Below are 5,239 nucleotides of genomic sequence, written 5' to 3'. Positions count from 1 at the left end.
GGGGCGGACAAAATACTGCAGATATTAGGAACCTGTTCTACCCCTCTCTAGTAGCCATCTTGGCTAACTCAGTGGCCAGCAATACAAAATTTAAATTGAAAAAAAAATGTAAAAAATGAAAAAAATTACAAAAGACAAACAAAAGAGTTCACAAAAAAACATTTTAGGCTCATTGACAATCCAGCGACCGAAATGTGTCCAGCCTTAAGCATTGGCACATAAGCGTTTTTTTGGCCATCTCAAGTCCGTTTAAGAAATGGACTACACACGGACCCATATTATTGGACGCGGCAACACACACTAGTGAGGTTTTTCATGCAGATATGGACTATAATACCCTCAATTATACAGGGTGCAATGATGGCTCCATGGATGTATCGTAGCAGAAGGAGGCTCCTTCCAATACGCTTCCCTTACTTCAGTCATAGCAGCGGTCCCACAGGACTTAAAGGGACGCGGAAGGCAGATTTCTGCTCCTCACATACTATTCTTCAACTTTGCAGTTGGCTTTTACTCTTTTACAGGGGCCACAACATCAAATTGAAATCTATGTTCCAGGGCCCCCAGGGGTCCATATGCCATACCATGCTTTCCTATTCAAGTACGCTATTGTAGAGTTGCGATATAGCGCCAGATCGGTCTTATTGACTCCACCATGTATAAGCTATATTTATACAAGGCTTTTCAGACTCCACTTTGCCGTCTATACAGAAATCCCCTCTCCACTGATGTACAAGTGTAAGGACATTTTTAATAACAGAAAGCAAGTCCGTCCAATCTACCGAAAAGGTAGTGACACTTCCTACTACAAGACGTCTTAACAATTGCACTTTACAAGACGCTGCTTTAGCCGGAAAGACATTTTAAAAGACGACTATAATGCCAGAATCCACATGAGCTACGATGGCTGCCCGCGCGGCGTGAACTTTAGAACATCTTTATGTAAAATGCGGAATGTTAAGTAGCTTTATGCATTGTGTGTATTATCCTATCGGGAATGGTGACTAATTATCTCCTCTTATAGACTGAGGAAGCAGGAACACTTTCAAGAGTAGACTAAGGACACACAAGGAAAGATTGATGCAAGTAAGATACAGTCAGAGATGGACGTAAAGTGGCGGAGGACCCCTGGGATCTGTTCTAGAACAGGGACACTTCAATTATCTTTATTGGTACGGTGCCTGTGCCATTGAGAAAGAGGTACGGTAAAGTGATGCATGGAAATCACAGGAATCTATGATGTCATCGAAAAGCAACAATGTTGCAACATTGTAGACAAATCCAAACAACTTTCCTTAATAATTGTAACAGATCTCTATGGGAAGCTACAAGGATACAAATGGCACTGAGGGGCAAACAAAAACCCAGAAAGGGCACAAAAAGACAAAAAAAAATGGAAATGGATGGATCTGACATAACACAAAGAAGAAGTGGAACAATATGGACTTTGGAGGATGAGGAATATATCTGGGAGTGAGCAGTGGATGAGCTCTGCTCTGCAAATGGTGGATGACAGCCGCTGTGAGATGAGTACACCAGCACTTGGAAGGGTGCACAGATTTCTGCAAGACTCCCCAGTACTAGAGGAAGGTGGGCACCTGGGCACCAGGAAGCTAGGACCACCATCTGAGGTCAGGGTCTTCCCACCAGGTAAGGAGGACATGACATCCTGCCATCTGGATGTTGTAGAAATGCGGTGCCCATGTAGTTGTGCTGCAGCCTGCCCTCCCCCATATACTGGTGCCATGCTTGCCCACTCTCCTGCTCTGTGTCTATGGGGATGATGTAATGAGAGGGTCCATGGATGTAGCAGGCAGCCCGGCTGTCCTCGGTGTGTCCGTGTGTGTGTGAGGGAGGGGGAGACACTGCTGGACGGAGCGGTGATGCATCCTCTCCGCACACAGGGAATACACAGCGGACATCCCCAGCATATCTAGCAGTATAGGAAGCTGTTCTCACCCGCCGGGCTCTCCGCTCCGGGTGTGTCCGGCCCCGGGCCTCTCCGATATCCCTCGTCTCCCGCCGCCCGCAGCAGCAGCAGCAACTCCGGGAGCGCGCACAGGAGGATGAGGAGGACGAGGGACCGGGCTGCGGGGGCGCGCAGAGAGGGCGGGGCCACCGCCTCATACTGGGGATGCTGGGACTGGATGATGCGAGGGTAGTCTAGATTGTGAGAGAGTAGTCTGGCTGATGAGAGTGTGGGTTAGATAATGGGTATTTAGTCTGGATGATGGGAGGGCAAGCTGGATGATGGCAGGGCAAGCTGGATAATGGGAGTGTACAGTGGATGATGGGAGTCTGAGCTGGATGATGGGAGTGTGGACTGGATGATTGGAGTGTACAGTGAATGATGGGAGGATAGGCTGGATGATGAGAGTGTGACTAAAATAATGGGTATGTAGTCTGGATGATGGGAGTGCAAGCTGGATGAAGAGAGTATGGACTGGATAATAGGAGTGTACCCTGGATGATGGGAGTGTAGGCTGGATGATGGGAGTCTTGTTTGGATAATGAGAGGGTAGAGTGGATGAAGGCAGTGTAGACTGCATAATGGGAGTGTACAGTGGATGATAGGAGTGTAGGCTGGATGCTGAGAGAGCAGGCTGGATGATAAGAGACTAGGCAGGATGATGACAGATTAGGCTGGATGATTGTAGTGTAGAGTGAATGATGGGACTATAGTCTGGATGATAGGAGGGTAGATTGTTTGATGACAGAGTAGGCTGGATGATGAAAGAATAGACAGTGTAGAGTGGATGATGGAAGTTAAGGCTGCAGGATGAGAGCGTAAACTGGATGAAGGATGGTAGATTGGATGATAGGAGCATCAACTGGATGATAGAAGCATTGACTGGATTGTGGGTATGTAGACTGACTGATGGGAGGATAGACTGGATGATGGTGGGTAGAGAGAATTCTGGAACAGTAGGCTGGATGATGGGAGATTAGACTGAATGCTGAGACAGTAGATTGTATGATGTGAGTGTGGACTCGGCGATGGGAGTGTAAGATGGATGATGAGATCGTAAAATAGATGTTAGGAGTCTAGGTTGGATATTGGGACTGTAGATTGGATGATGGGAGTGTATACTGAATTATGGCAGGGTAGACTAGATGATGGGAGTATAGGCTGGGGGGCAGAGAGGATTCTGGGAGAGTAGGCTGTATGATAGGAGTGTGGAGTGGTAATGGGAGTGTACGCTGTTTGATGGGTGTGTAGAGTGCATGATGGGATTTTAGGCTAAATGATGGAAGTGTAGAGTGGAAGATGGGAGTGTTGACTGGATAATTGGATTGTAGAATGTATGTTAGGAGTCTAGAGTGGATTATGGGAGTGTACACTAAATAATGGGATGGTAGACTGTATAATAGAGGAGTAGGCTGGATGATGAGAGCATAAGCTGGATGATGAGAGTGTACACTGAAAGAAGGAAGTGAAGAGTGGATAATGCGAAGCAAGACGGGATGATGGGATTGTAGTGTGGATTATGAGACTGTGGACTGGATATTAGAAGTGTAAAATGGATGATGGTAGAGTAGGCTGCATGATGAGAGCGTGGGCTGGATGATGGTAGGGTAGAGTAGATGATGGGAGTGTAGGCTGAACGATGGGAGTGTGGACTCAGTGATGATGAGAAATTAGGCTGGATGACTGTAGTGTAGAGTGAATGATGGGACTATAGGCTGGATGACAGGAAGGTAGGTTGTTTGATGACAGACTAGGCTGGATGATGAAAGAGTAGACAGTGTGGAGTGGATGATGGGAGTTTAGGCTGGATGATGGAAGTGTGGACTGGATGATGGGAGTGTAAAATGAGAGCGTAAGCTGGTTGAAGGATGGTAGACTGGATGATAGTAGCATCAACTGGATGACGGCCGCATTGACTGGGTAGTGAGAGTGTAGACTTACTGATAGGAGGATAGACTGGAAGATGGAGAGTAGAGAGGATTCTGGAACAGTAGGCTGGATGATGGGAGTTTAGGCTGGATGATGAGAGAGTTAGCTGAACGATGGGAGTGTGGACTTGGTGATGGGGGTGTAAGCTGGATGATGGGATTTTAAGTGTCTAGGCTGGATGTTGGTACTGTAGAGTAGATGATGGGAGTGTAGACTGAATTATGGCAGGGTAGACTAGAGGATGGGAGTGTAAGCTGGATGATGGAAGGTAGAGAGGATTCTGGGAGAGTAGGCTGGATGATGGAAGTATTGACTGGAAGTTAGGAGCCTAGGCAGGATGTTGGGAGTGTAGAATGGATAAGGCGATGGTAGATATGATGATTGAAGTATAGACTTGATAATGGGAGTGTAGGCCAGATGATAGGAGCGTTGACTGAATGTTTAAAGTGTAGGCTGAATGTTGGGAGTGTAGAGTGGATGATGGGAGAGTAGCCTGGATGATGGGAGTGCAGGCTGGATAATGGGAGTGCAGGCTGGATGATAGGAGTGCAGATTGGATGATGGGAGGGTAGGCTAGATGATGGGAGCATAGACTGGATGATGAAAGAGTTGATTGGATGGTGGGAGTGTAGGAGGGATAGCTAACACTATGAAAGAGAGAGAGAGAGTTTCCCAAAAGATCTAGAAACGCTTGCACAATGGGCAGCGACTTACAGAATGGTATTTAACAAGGAGAAATCCAAAGTCTTTTATCTGGGCAAGAAAATGAAGAAAGCACATACAGAATGGGAGGAATTGAGCTAAGCAGCACATGTGAAAAAGACTTGGGTATACTAATAGATCATAGACTGAACATGAGTCAACAATATGATTCAGCAGCCAAAAAGGCAAACACAATTCTGGGATGTATTAAGAGAAGCATAGAGTCTAGATCACGGGAGGTAATTATCCCCCTCTACTCTTCCTTGGTCAGACCTCATCTGGAATACCGTGTCCAGTTCTGGGCACCGCACTTTAAAAAAGACATCGACAAACTGGAGCAAGTTCAGAGAGGAGTTACCAAGATGGTAAGCGGTCTGCAAATCATGTCCTATGAGGAACGGTTAAAGGATCTGGGAATGTTTAGCTTGCAGAAAAGAAGGCTGAGAGGAGACTTAATAGCGGTCTACAAATATGTGAAGGGCTGTCACAGTGCAGAGGGATCAGCCCTATTCTCATTTGTACAAGGAAAGACTAGAAGTAATGGGATTAAACTGAAAGGGAGGAGAAACAGATTAGATATTAGAAAAAACTTTATCTGTCTGGGATGATTTAGTAAATCCTGCACTGAGCAGGGGGTTG

At 46.4% G+C, this 5,239-nt stretch overlaps 1 protein-coding gene across 2 annotated transcripts in view; it reads right to left on the bottom strand.

Annotated features, from left to right (window-relative positions):
• The window catches only part of NLGN3 (neuroligin 3), a 146,776-nt gene extending 144,749 nt beyond the window's left edge, over nt 1–2,027 (bottom strand). For both annotated transcript variants that reach the window (XM_066580891.1, XM_066580888.1), the window contains exon 1: nt 1,960–2,027. The gene's annotated coding sequence lies outside the window, so the exon portion shown is untranslated. The remainder of the gene's footprint in view (nt 1–1,959) is intronic.
• Between the last annotated feature and the right edge of the window lie 3,212 nt (nt 2,028–5,239).

The sequence above is a fragment of the Eleutherodactylus coqui genome, chromosome 10 (genome assembly GCF_035609145.1).
Source record: "Eleutherodactylus coqui strain aEleCoq1 chromosome 10, aEleCoq1.hap1, whole genome shotgun sequence".
Taxonomy (NCBI): Eukaryota; Metazoa; Chordata; class Amphibia; order Anura; family Eleutherodactylidae; genus Eleutherodactylus; species Eleutherodactylus coqui.
Note: the sequence above shows the minus strand (reverse complement) of the source record. Positions and strands in the feature narration are given on the sequence as shown.